The sequence below is a fragment of the Arachis hypogaea genome, chromosome 13 (assembly GCF_003086295.3).
Source record: "Arachis hypogaea cultivar Tifrunner chromosome 13, arahy.Tifrunner.gnm2.J5K5, whole genome shotgun sequence".
NCBI lineage: Eukaryota > Viridiplantae > Streptophyta > Magnoliopsida > Fabales > Fabaceae > Arachis > Arachis hypogaea.
In genome coordinates this window covers 105,797,128-105,811,118 of record NC_092048.1, presented here as the reverse complement: position 1 = coordinate 105,811,118, position 13,991 = coordinate 105,797,128, and the positions used below count along the sequence as shown (strand labels likewise).

General features: G+C 38.3%; 1 non-coding gene across 1 annotated transcript; it reads right to left on the bottom strand.

Annotated features, from left to right (window-relative positions):
- Positions 1-13,883: 13,883 nt before the first annotated feature.
- On the bottom strand, positions 13,884-13,991 carry LOC112739539 (small nucleolar RNA R71). The gene has a single exon (XR_003170473.1). It is a non-coding gene; the product is annotated as a small nucleolar RNA R71 (small nucleolar RNA).

Here is a 13,991-nt window from a genome sequence, read left to right as displayed (position 1 = left end):
GTGTTTTCGCATAGAGACACGCACGCGTACATGACGCGTACGCGCGGATGAAGAAACAGCCAATCGACGCGCACGCGCACATGGAGCGTATGCGCCGATACTCACACGTGACCCACTTAAAGGCAAAACGCTGGGGGTGATTTCTGAGCTGCCCAGGCCCAAGTCCAGCTTGTTTCTGAGTGTATTTCATGCAGAATTAAAGTCCAAGCAAGGGGGAGCAATTAGTTAGTCAACATGAGCCTTTAGTTAGTTTTCTAGAGAGAGAAGCTCCCTCTTCTCTCTAGAATTAGGTTAGGTTTAGGATAATTTCTCTTGAATCTTGAATTAATTACTCAATTTTATCTTGGTTCCTTCATAATTTCTTGTTTCTACTACTCTATTCTTCTTAGTTCTCTTGCCAATTTTACTTTTATGTCTCTTTTATGTTTATGAATGCTCATGTTGGAATTTGTTTACATTGAATGAAATCTAATGTTTGATGTTCTTTTCATTGATGATTTGAGTTGTTGATTTACTTTCCTTGCAATTGGTAATTGGTAGATTTATTATTCTTGCATTTTTACTATGCTTTCCTTTGATGCCTTCCAAGTGTTTGACAAAATGCTTGGTTGGGCTTTAGAGTAGATTTTGAGCATTCTTAGCTTGGAAAGAGTAATTGGGCAATCTTGAGTCATTAGTACCCAATTTAGATTGGCGATCTAGAGTTGTTAGCTAATATCATTCTCAATGACTCTAATCTCTTGCTAATCCAATTAGTGAGTTGATTAGGATTTTTGACTTGAGATTAACTAGTCTTGTTTGACTTTCTCTAATGGAATATAACTTACATCTTCTTCCAACATTGGGGATGACGAAATAAGATAAATTCTTGTTAAGTATTGTTATGATTCATGACTAGGATAGAAGGCCTATGATCTCACACCTTGCCATGAATATCTTTCTTTATTAATTGCTTCTTTTATTGCTCTCTTTACTCTTCTTGTCATTTATATTATTGCCCTTTTATCAACCAAACCCCTTTGCCCCTTCATAGCCAATAATTGACACTTCATTGCAATCCCTTGTGAGATGACCCGGAGTCTAAATACTTCGGTTAATTCTTATTGGGGTTTGTACTTGTGACAACTCAATTTTTGATTGGGAGGATTGTTTGTTGGTGTAGAACTATACTAACAACGAGAATTCATTCATTTGAGAAAATTCTATACCATCACGACATTCCGACACATCACCCCCTTGCTCAATCTTCAATTCTGCAACAAATACCCTCAGAAACGAGTTGGATTTGGGCCTGGACAGCTCAGAAATCACCCCCAGCAATTTTACTTTATGTGAGTCACGTGCGAACATCGACGCGCACGCGTGCTTGACGCGTACGCGTCACTTGGCAATTTCCTATCCACACGTACGCGACATGTACGCGTACGCGTCGCCATGCAACATCACTTCCATGCGCGTGCGTCTGTGGTGCGTGCGCGTCCATTGATGTACTCCCAATCCTTGTTTCCTCATGCATTCTCCACTTTGCATGCTTTTCTCTCACTTCTTCTATCCAATACTTGCCTTATGAACCTGAAATCACTCAACAAACACATCAAGGCATCGAATGGAATTAAAGTGAATTAAAATGACCAATTTAGGGCCTAAAAAGCATGTTTTTATACTTAAGCACAAATTATGGGAGAATTATAAAACCATGCTATTTCATTGAATAAATGTGGAAAAAGGTGATAAAATCCCCCGAAATAAGCACAAGATAAACCACAAAATTGGGGTTTATCACTAAGGTAGTGACACTCCTTTGGATACTTACTTTGATTACACGAAAAAATGAGACTTGTTATGATTTGGTCCTTAGTTTGAGCTTTTCTTGCTCTCTTTCTTTTGATTGAGACTTATTGTTTAGCTGAGTAATGAGCGGATAATTTATACGCTTTTTGGCATTATTTTTAGTATGTTTTTAGTAGAATCTAGTTACTTTTAGGGATGTTTTCATTAGTTTTTATGTTAAATTCACATTTCTCGACTTTACTATGAGTTTGTGTGTTTTTCTGTGATTTCAGGTATTTTCTGGCTAAAATTGAGGGACTTGAGCAAAAATCAGATTCAGAGGTTGAAGAAGGACTACTGATGCTGTTGGATTCTGACCTCCCTGCACCCAAAGTAGAATTTCTGGAGCTACCGAACTCAAAAGGGTGCGCTTCCAATTGCGTTGGAAAGTAGACATCCAGGGCTTTCCAGCAATATATAATAGTCCATACTTTAGCTGAGTTTAGATGACGTAAAAGGGCGTTGAACGCCAGTTCTACGCTGCTATCTGGAGTTAAACGCCAGAAACAAGTCACAAACCAGAGTTGAACACCAGAAACACGTTACAACCTGGCGTTCAACTCCAGAAAGAGCCTCTGCACGTGTAACATTCAAGCTCAGCCCAAGCACACACCAAGTGGGCCCTGGAAGTGGATTTATGCATCAATTACTTACTTCTGTAAACCCTAGTAGCTAGTTTATTATAAATAGGACTTTTTACTATTGTATTAGACATCTTCGGATCGTCTTTGGATTATATTTTTGATCTATTGATCAGGTTTTGGGGGCTGGCCATTCGGCCATACCTGAACCTTTCACTTATGTATTTTGAACGGTAGAGTTTCTACACTCCATAGATTAAAGTGTGGAGCTCTGTTGTTCCTCAAAGATTAATGCAAAGTACTACTGTTTTTCTATTCAATTCAACTTATTCCACTTCTAAGATATTCATTCGCACTTCAACCTGAATGTGATGAACGTGACAATCATCATCATTCCCTATGAACACGTGCCTGACAACCACTTCCGTTCTACCTTAGATTGAATGAGTATCTCTTGGATCTCTTAATCAGAATCTTCGTGGTATAAGCTAGATTGATGGCGGCATTCATGAGAGTCGGGAAAGTCTAAACCTTGTCTGTGGTATTCCGAGTAGGACTCTGGGATTGAATGACTGTGACGAACTTCAAACTCGCGAGTGCTAGGCGTAGTGACAGACGCAAAAGGAAGGTGAATCCGATTCCAATATGATCGAGAACCTCAGATGATTAGCCGTGCTTTGACAGAGCATTTGGACCATTTTCACAAGAGGATGGGATGCAGCCATTGACAACGGTGATGCCTCCAGACGATTAGCCATGCAGTGACAGCGCATCGGACAATTTTCCAGAGAAGATCAAAAGTAGCCATTGACAATGGTGATGTCCTTACATAAAGCCAGCCATAGAAAGGAGTAGGATTGATTGGATGAAGACAGCAGGAAAGCAGAAGTTTAGAGGGACGAAAGCATCTCTATACCTTTATCTGAAATTCTCACCAGTGATATACATAATTATTTCTATCTTTATTTTCTGTTTAATAAGTATTATTTTCGAAAACTCCATAATCAATTATTATCCGCCTGACTGAGATTTACAAGGTGACCATAGCTTGCTTCATACCAACAATCTCCGTGGGATCGACCCTTACTCACGTAAGGTTTATTACTTGGACGACCCAGTGCACTTGCTGGTTAGTTATATCGAAGTTGTGAATGAAAAACGATTTATTAAGACGTACGTACAGAGTTTCTAGCGCTGTTGCCTGAGATCACAATTTCGTGCACCACTGAGGCTAAATGCTATGTGTTAAGGCAGTTTTTTATAGTAAGCTTTGAGCCAGCATTCCCGCCCCAGTTGGTTCAAGATGCTTGGTGTTGAGACACCCCTAAGGACTTACTTGCTCAAGCTTCTCCTTAGCACATACACATCATAGGCATTTAGCTTGTTTTATTCTTTGGACATTGGTGCTCAGCACCTCTTTGGGTTACTAAATGCTTTGTCTCAAAGTAGCTCTTGATGGTGGACTTTCAGTTGGCAATCCCGGATTAATTAACCCAAGTTTCGAGGTCATGAAGCACCTCTTAGAACCTAGTTGTCCAAGCTTATCTTTGTACAAGAGCATCACAGGCATATATCCAAAATCTCAAGCCATTGGTACCCAGCCTTGTTTATTTCTTTTTGTTTCTTTCTATTGCATTTTCTTTCTTTTATTATGGACCTCTTTCATTTGTCAAGTCTCATAGAATGTAACTCAAGTTTATATCTCAAAGTCATGCTAACCTCTAGCCTTGTTCATGAATCAACTAATGAACAAGCACATACCACTACATAACCTTATTCTATCTTCTATCAAAATGATCCTTTTACTTATATGTTTCTCAACATTTTCTTTTATTAAAGCAAAGGGAACAAAACATACAATTAAAGCAAGATGGCATGGAATAAGCACTTAGACTAGCAAGCTAAAATGACATGAAAGAAAGAAAAACAGGATGCAAATGATCATGGAAACAGGGTACAATCATACATCCAATTAAAGCATTTCAAACTAAAAATAGTTAAGTAACAATACAACCTCTTGGTGTCTTCTTACTTCCTCCTTGTCATCATCATCCACAACTTTTGCATTCTTCTTTGTCTCCTTGGATGATAGTGCATGGTCCTTCCAAGATATTGATTGACTTCCTACAAAGATATTAGAAGTTGCTTGTTCCCAAGCACTTGAGAAATGGTTAGCATGCATGTATACTTGTGATTCTCTGAACTTAAGTTGGTGTGTGAACACCAAACTTAGTTCCTTGCCTACTTCTATATGCAACAGACTAAATTCATGCAGGAAACATCAAGTGCTTTTATTAAGAAAACAAATTATGACTAGAAATTAAATAGATGTTAAGTAGTTTCTCTGATTATTCGGAGTTAGTGACTAGTCATGCTGAGGGTTGCAATGTGTTCTTAATAAAATATGTAGTGGAACACCAAACTTAGAATTACACATTCACCCTTGATTTACTTTGGTGTGCAACACCAAACATAGCTCCTCGCAATACAGAGAAGTCTACTTAACTCTTTTATTGAAACAACTAGAAAAAGAGAGAGAGTTGCCTCTGGTTGGGTTGCCTCCCAATAAGCGCTTCTTTAACATCACTAGCTTGACATCTTGTCCCTTGATTATAGAGGCTGGAAATCATAGTGCCTCAACTTTTTCCCTCTTACTGTGAACTTCCTTTCGGTATCCTCTTTGATGATCTCTTGGTATTCAAGTGAAAGGATCTGGTTCACAGTATAGTATTCAGACAAGTGTGGAGACACCTTCATTGGTTGGTAGTTTAACATCACTTTGTCCCCTGGTAAGAAGCCTTCAGTGGGGATCTTTTTGTTTCTCCACCCTCTTGGCATCTTCTTCTTCTCTTTTTTAGGGGATGATTTATGCTTTAGGGTCTCAATGTCTGGAGGCTTCTTGCTGGGGGTCTCATATGGAGGCTTTGGTTGTAATTCCTTCTTGACTTCTTTGACTTGTTACACCATTTCTACCTCTTCTCCGCCTTTCAAGCATGGGTTTAGAAGCTTTAGCTCATTGGGTGCTTCCTTCAAGTTTGGATTTCTGGCATTAACCTTCATGCATTCCTCTTCTTGAGTGGGCTCATGCAGGGTCTTGAAGATATGAAACACTAGGTGTTCATCATGCACTCTTAACAATAATTCCCTTGTTTCGACATCTATTAATACTCTGCCCGTAGCTAAGAAGGGCCTCCCCAGAATGATGGGATTGTCAGAGTCCTTCTCCATGTCTAAGATGACAAAGTCAGCAGGAAAAAAAATTTTTCCACTTTTACCAGCACATTCTCCACAACTCCAAGTGCTTGCTTAATGGATTTGTCAGCCATTTGGAGAGCTATCCGAGTGGATTTCAGTTCAAGAATTTGGAGTTTTCTCATGAGAGATAGAGGAATCAAGTTTATGCTTGCACCAAGATCACAGAATGATTTCTCGATTGTTATATTCCCTATGGTGCAAGGGATATGAAAGCTCCCAGGATCATCTTTCTTCACTGGTAGACCTCTTTGGAACATAGCACTACACTCCATTGTCATCTCAACAATTTGTCCTTCTTTCAAGGGCCTTTTCTTTTTCAACACTTCCTTCATAAACTTGGTATATAGTGGCATTTGTTCAAGTGCTTCTATGAAAGGAATATTGATGTGGAGTGTCTTGAATATCTCCTAAAATTTGGAGTACTGCTTCTCCTTGTTATCTTCCTTGAACCTTTGAAGATATGGAAGTTTGGGGACATATGGCTTCACATCTTCCTTCTTCTCTTGTGGCTGTGGTTCAAGGATGTTCTTGTCTCCCTTTGAGACTTGTGAATCTTTGGTTTTCTGATCCTCTTCACTTCTCTCCTCTATCTCATCTTTTGAAACTTATCTGTTGTGCTCTTCATAAATGATGGCTTCTTTTCCCATAGTCTTCCCACTTCTCAATGTCATTGCTTTGCATTCCTCCCATTTTGTAGCTTTTCCTTTTTCCCTTGGGTTGTCTTCAGTGGCACTAAGGAATGCATTTGCTCACTTCTCACCCATCTCTTCAATTTGTTTAGCCATTTGTCCCATGTGCCTTTCAAGATTTTGGATTGATGCCTCTTGATTTTTGCCTGTGAGGGCTTGATCTTTTCTTGCAGTTTCTTTATCTTGTCTGGCCATCTCTTGAGCTTTTATGAGTTTCTCCATCATCATCTCTAAGTTAGAGATCCTTTGAGAGTTTTAATGTGGCTGTGGTTGCATGGGATGTGATGGTTGCTGATGGAAGTTATTTGAGACATTGGGGGAGGTGTTTTGTGAGTTAAATTATGGTGTGGAGAAGTTGTTTTAGGGAAATTGTGAAGTGTTATGGGGTTGGAGGTATGTGTTTTGTGATTTTGTGTATTGGTTGTTGTTAGTATGGTGGTGGTTGTGATTGTTTGTGTTACCAAAGCTGTTGGAATTAAAGTTCCTCTGTCCTTGATTCTAGTTGTCACCCCACCTCAAGTTGGACTGATTCCTCCAAGGTGGATCGTATGCATCACCATGGAAAGTCATGTTGGAACAAACTTGAGGTGTTGTTCACATATTGCACCTGGTCAGGGCCTTGTTGCTCATAGTTGAGTGCCTCAAAACCTTCTTTAGATTGATCCCATCCATGTAAGACTTAAGATTGGCCTTGTGTGCTCACTGCAGCAAGTTGCAGTCCATCAATTCGCTTGGCCATAATCTCCATTTGTTGCTTAATTTGTTGGTGCATCTGTTTGTTCTGGGCTAGGATTGCATTTACTCCTTCAAGTTCCGTCACTCCCTTCTTTGGAGTTCTGTTGTGGTGCCTCTCAGAAGAGTAGAAATATTGATTGTTGGCTACCATATCAATGAGGTCTTGTGCTTCTTGAGTAGTTTTCATCTTCTGGAGTGAACCTTTCGTGGAGTAGTCTAATGCTTTTCTTGCCTTTAGAGAAAGACCTTCATAGAAGTTTTGAAGTTTCACCCATTCACTGAACATCTCTGGTGGACATCTCCTTATCAAGGCCTTGTATCTCTCCCATGCCTCATAGAGTGACTCTGCCTCCATTTGTGTGAAGGTTTGCACCTCTGTTTTCAGCTTAATGATCCCCTGAGATGGGTAAAAATTGGCTAAGAATTTGCTCACCAAGTCATCCCAATTGTTAATGCTCTCCTTGGGAAAGCTTTCCAGCCATTGGGAAGCATTGCCCCTCAAGGAGAATAGAAATAGAAGTAACTTGTAGATGTCAGGATGCACCATATTTGTCTTGACAGTTTTACAAATCCTCAAGAAAACAGACATATGTTGATTGGGATCTTCAAGGGGGCCTCCTCCATAAGAGCAATTGTTCTACACCAAAGTGATGAGTTAAGGCTTCAACTCGAAGTCGTTTGCATGAACATTTGGGGTGAGGATGTTGCTTCCATAGTGTCTAGGATTAGGGATGGTGTAAGAGGTCAACACCCTCCTAGTAGGTTGGGCATTGTTGTTAGCCACTCCTTCCTCTTGCACCTCATCCTCCATGACTTTCACAATCACAAACAAACCAAATGAAAAATGGACATTCTAGTGCTAGAATGTGGTTAGAGAGTTAGGTGACACAATGTGTCAAACAGTTAATATGCTTAAAAGAAAACAAAAGAAAAAATGCTTAATCGAGACTTATCACCTACTTAATCATCATCAATCTTAATCAATCACTGACAACGGCGCTAAAAACTTGATGAGATGGAAAACGTATCCGCACAAACTACCGGCAAGTATACCGAGTTGCATCAAGTATTAAAACTCACGAGAGTGAGGTCGATCCCACAGAGATTGATGGATCAAGCAACTTTAGTAAGGTGATATGTTTAGTCAAGTGAATATTGAAAGAAGTTTGGTGAATTTGAACTAGAAGAATGTAAATTGCATGAGAATTGAAGTGCGGAAAGTAAATCTGCAAAATGTAAATTGCGAAAACGTAAATGGCAAGAAACTAAAGAACGGAAGCTTAAATGGCAAGAAACTAAAGGCACAAATGTAAATAGCAATGGAAAGTAGATTGCGTGAAATGTAAAGGGCTTTGGGTGCTGGGTATTAAAGGATGTAGTAAATCAAAGCAATTAAAGTGAACTCAAGGGCAACTAAAGTGAAGAACAACAAAGAGAAAGATTCATTAGGGATTGGAGATATCATAATCCATCATGAATCAATGGGTTTCAACACCATTCTCAATCATATGAAGTAGATCTATGGCGGATTGGAATTAATTGAGTCCCGATTCCTTGGCAACCCAATTTTTCTAATCACAATCAATATTGCCAATTCCTTGATCTAATTGTCATGAGAAGAGGTTAAGTGCATGTCTCTCATCCATAAGCCACACTAATCCTCAAGACCTCAATTCCTCCCGAATGGTGTTGGTCAAGAGAATTATGAAGCATAGAGCTTCAATTCTAATGCCTATGATTCCCCTTCCGAGGCTCACATAGGCATTCAATAGATTCAAATCCCCTTCCAGAGTGAGTGAATCACAATCAATATAGAAGATATCCTTCAGCTACAATAAGCGGATTGAGAAGAAGAAGAATTTCATTCAATCATGTGAATTACAATAGAGCTCCTCCCCCTAATGATTGGGGTTTAGCTAATCATCGCTCTAAGATTAAGTGCAAGAAATTTAAATTGCATAAAAGTAAATCAAATTGAATACAAGCTAGAAAGTAAAACTGCAAAGAAGAAGAAGTGTATGATATTGAAATTGCATAAAAGGAATTAAACTGAAAACAAGCTGAAATATAAAAATTGAATAAAAGAAAAGTATATCTAAACTATGCTACGCTCTCTGGGGTTTTTAATCCCCCAGGATACAAGAGAGCTCTGGAGTCTCTAATCCTCCAGCCTACTTTTCAAACTCCGAGGCTCTTCTATTTATACTCTTCTTCTCATCTTCAAAAATGGGTCTTCAAGTACTTGGATGTGGGTTTTTGGCCTTGATTGAAGCAGTTAGGAGTGACTCTTTGTGACGTTGACAAGGACGTTAGCTCGCTAACGTTTATTACTTGCATGGGTGCCATTTGGAATAAAAATTGGTACTGGCGTTGGTTTGCACTAACGGTGACACAAACGTTGCATGCATAAGCCATTTTGGGCGTTGCCACTGGCGTTGGTCACCAACGTTCTTCATGTCACGTGTACGCATCGCCGACGCATACGTGTGACCCAGCGTTTGTGTGCCAACGCTTTCGTTAGTGATGCAACATTGGCATGTGATGAGCGGATAATTTATACGCTTTTTGGCATTGTTTTTAGTAGGATCTAGTTACTTTTAGGGATGTTTTCATTAGTTTTTATGTTAAATTCACATTTCTGGACTTTACTATGAGTTTGTGTGTTTTTCTGTGATTTCAGGTATTTTCTGGCTGAAATTGAGGGACTTGAGCAAAAATCTGATTCAGAGGTTGAAGAAGGACTGCTGATGCTGTTGGATTCTGACCTCCCTGCACTCAAAGTGGATTTTCTGGAGCCACAGAACTCGAAATGGCGCGCTTCCAATTGCTTTGGAAAGTAGACATCCAGGGCTTTCCAGCAATATATAATAGTCTATCCTTTGGCCAAGAATTGACGACGTAAACTGGCGTTCAACGCCAGCCTTCTGCCCAAATCTGGCGTCCAGCGCCAGAAAAGGATCCAAAACCAGAGTTGAACGCCCAAACTGGCACAAAAACTGGCGTTCAACTCCTCAAATGGCCTCTGCACGTGCAACACTTAAGCTCAGCCCAAACACACACCAAGTGGGCCCCGGAAGTGGATTTATACATCAAATACTTACTCATGTAAACCCTAGTAGCTAGTTTATTATAAATAGGACCTTTTACTATTGTATTTGACATCTTTGGTCTCAGTTTTATTCCATTGTTCATCTTTGAACGCATTGTTCTTAGACCATAGGGGCTGGCCATCTCGGCCATGCCTGGACCTTCACTTATGTATTTTCAACGGTAGAGTTTCTACACTCCATAGATTAAGGTGTGGAGCTCTGCTGTTCCTCAAAGATTAATGCAAAGTACTACTGTTTTCTATTCAATTCTTCTTATTTCGCTTCTAAGATATCCATTCGCACCCAAGAACGTGATGAAGGTGATGATTATGTGTGACGCTCATCATCCTTCCCACTTATGAACGCGTGCCTGACAAACACTTCTGTTCTACATGAATTAAGCTAGAGTGAATATCTCTTAGATCTCCTAACCAGAATCTTCGTGGCGTAAGCTAGAATGATGGCGGCATTCAAGAGAATCCGGAAGGTCTAAACCTTGTCTGTGGTATTCTGAGTAGGATTCAATGATTGAATGACTGTGACGAGCTTCAAACTCGCGAGTGCTGGGCGTTAGTGACAGACGCAAAAGGAGGGTGAATCCTATTCCAGCATGATCGAGAACCGACAGATGAATGGCCGTGCTGTGACAGAGCATGTGAGCATATCTTTCACTGAGAGGAGGGGATGTAGCCACTGACAACGGTGATGCCCTTGCATACATCCAGCCATGGAAAGGAGTAAGACTGATTGATGAAGATAGCAGGAAAGCAGAGGTTCAGAGGAACGAAAAGCATCTCCATTCGCTTATCTGAAATTCCTACCAATGAATTACATAAGTATTTCTATCCCTATGTTATTATATTAAATTCAAAAACACCATTATCACTTTATATCTGCCTGACTGAGATTTACAAGGTGACCATAGCTTGCTTCATACCAACAATCTCCGTGGGATTCGACCCTTACTCACGTAAGGTATTACTTGGACGACCCAGTGCACTTGCTGGTTAGTTGTATCGAAGTTGTGACAATTATGTATTGAGATCAGAGCACCAAGTTGCTCACGTTGCCGGGGATTGTTTGAGCCTGGACATCACAATTTCGTGCACCAAGTTTTTGGCGCCGTTGCCGGGGATTGTTTGAGTTTGGACAACTAACGGTTCATCTTGTTGCTCAAATTAGGTAATTTTCTTTTTGTTTTCTTTTCAAAAAAATTTTTCAAAAACCTTTCAAAAATTCCTCACTTGTTTTCGAAAAAAAAAATTTTACTAAAAAAAAATATATATTTTCAAAAATAAATTATTCTATGGCTTCAAAATTTTTAAGAATGAATTCTAGTGTTTCATGGAATATGTTGAATCATATCTGGCTGTAAAGCCATACCCAAACTACTTTGGGATTGGTATTCAACTAATCACTCCAGCCCATGTAATTATATGTTGCAGCCTGGCTGGCTGTAAAGCCATGTCTAAATTCTTTTGGACTGAGGCTTGCAATTTGTTATCAAGAGCAAGCTAGTTGGAGCTAATCCACCTGCTACTGTTCCTGATCTACCTGCTGAAGCTTGGCTGGCCATTGGCCATGTCTAGTGTTTTGGACTGGAGCTTTCATTGAAAGCTTGGCTGGCTAGTGAGCCATGTCTAATTCCTGGACTGAAGCTTTAGACTAACATGGCAAGATTCCTGGAATTCATATTAAAAATTTTGGAATCCTTATTTTTCCTTTTAAATTTTCGAAAAATATAAATAAAAATCCAAAAAAAAATTAGAAAATCATAAAAATCAAGAATATTTTCTGTTTCTTGTTTGAGTCTTGAGTCACATTATAAGTTTGGTGTCACTTGCATATGCATCTTGCATTTTTTCGAAAATATCATGCATTCATAGTGTTCTTCATGATCTTCAAGTTGTTCTTGGTAAGTATTCTTGTTTGATCTTGATGATTTTTTGTTTTGTGTCTTTTCATGTTTTTCATATACATTCTTGAATTCTTAGTGTCTAAGCATTAAAGAATTCTAAGTTTGGTGTCTTGCATGTTTTCTTTGCATTAAAAATTTTTCAAAAATATGTTCTTGATGTTCATCATGACATTCAAAGTGTTCTTGGTGTTCATCTTGACATTCATAGCATTCTTGCATGCATCACATGTTTTGATCTAAAAATTTCATGCATTGCATCTTTTAAGTGTTTTTCTCTTGCATCATAAAAATTTCAAAAATAAAAAAAAAATATCTTTCCCTTTTTCTCTCATCAAATTCGAAAATTTGGATTGACTTTTTCAAAAATTTTAAAAATCAAATTGTTTCTCATGAGTCAAATCAAATTTTCAATTTGAAAATCTTATCTTTTTCAAAACCTTTTTCAAAAATCAAATCTTTTTCAAAATTCTTAGTTATTTTCGAAAATTCCAAAAATATTTTTCAAAAATCTTTTTCTTATTTTTATACCATATTTTCGAAAATAACAATAACAATTAATGTTTTGATTCAAAAATTTGAAGTTTGTTACTTGCTTGTTAAGAAAGTTTCAAACTTTAAGTTCTAGAATCATATCTTGTGATTTCTTATGAATCAAGTCATTAACTGTGATTTTAAAAATCAAATCTTTTTCAAAAACTAATTTCTATCATATCTTTTCAAAAATATCTTCTTATCTTATCTTTTTCAAAAATATCTTTTCAAAATATCTTCTCTAACCTCCTAACTTCTTATCTTTTCAAAATCTGTTTCAACTAACTAACTAACTTTTTGTTTGTTCCTTAACTTTTTCAAAACCACCTAACTAACTCTCTCTCTCTCAATTTTCGAAAATATCTTCCCTCTTTTTCAAAAATTTCTTTTTAATTAACTAATTATTTTTATTTTTTATTTTTGAATTCAAAAAAAATTTCGAAAAAATACTAAACTTTTTCAAAAACTATTTTCAAAAATCACTAACTCCTTTTCAAAAATAAATTTCGAAAATTCCCTCCTTCTCTCCCATCTCATTCTATTTATTCATTCATATCCTAACATCTCATCTCACATCTCTTCCATTCGTACAGTTGCATTTCTTCCTTTACATCACATTCTTTGTCTCCCCCTTCTCTTCCACTCACAAAGGGATCCCTATACTGTGGTATAGAGGATCTCTATTATTATTATCATTTTTCTGGCCATTCTTCCTTGTATTATGAGCAGGATCAAGGATAAGAACATTCTTGTGGAAGCAGATCCAGAACCTGAAAGGACTCTGAAGAGAAAATTAAGAGAAGCTAAAATACAACAATCCAGAGATAACCTTTCAGAAATTTTCGAACAGGCAGAGGAGATGGCAGCCAAAAATAATAATAATGCAAGGAGGATGCTTGGTGACTTTACTGCACCTAATTCCAATTTACATGGAAGAAGCATCTCCATTCCTGCCATTGGAGCAAACAACTTTGAGCTGAAACCTCAATTAGTTTCTCTGATGCAGCAGAACTGCAAGTTTCATGGACTTCCATCTGAAGATCCTTTTCAGTTCTTAACTGAATTCTTGCAGATATGTGATACTGTTAAGACTAATGGAGTAGATCCTGAAGTCTACAGGCTCATGCTTTTCCCTTTTGCTGTAAGAGACAGAGCTAGATTATGGTTGGATTCTCAACCTAAAGACAGCCTGAACTCTTGGGATAAGCTGGTCACGGCTTTCTTAGCCAAGTACTTTCCTCCTCAAAAGCTGAGCAAGCTTAGAGCTGATGTTCAAACCTTCAGACAGAAAGAAGGTGAATCTCTCTATGAAGCTTGGGAAAGATACAAACAGTTGACCAAAAAGTGTCCTTCTGACATGCTT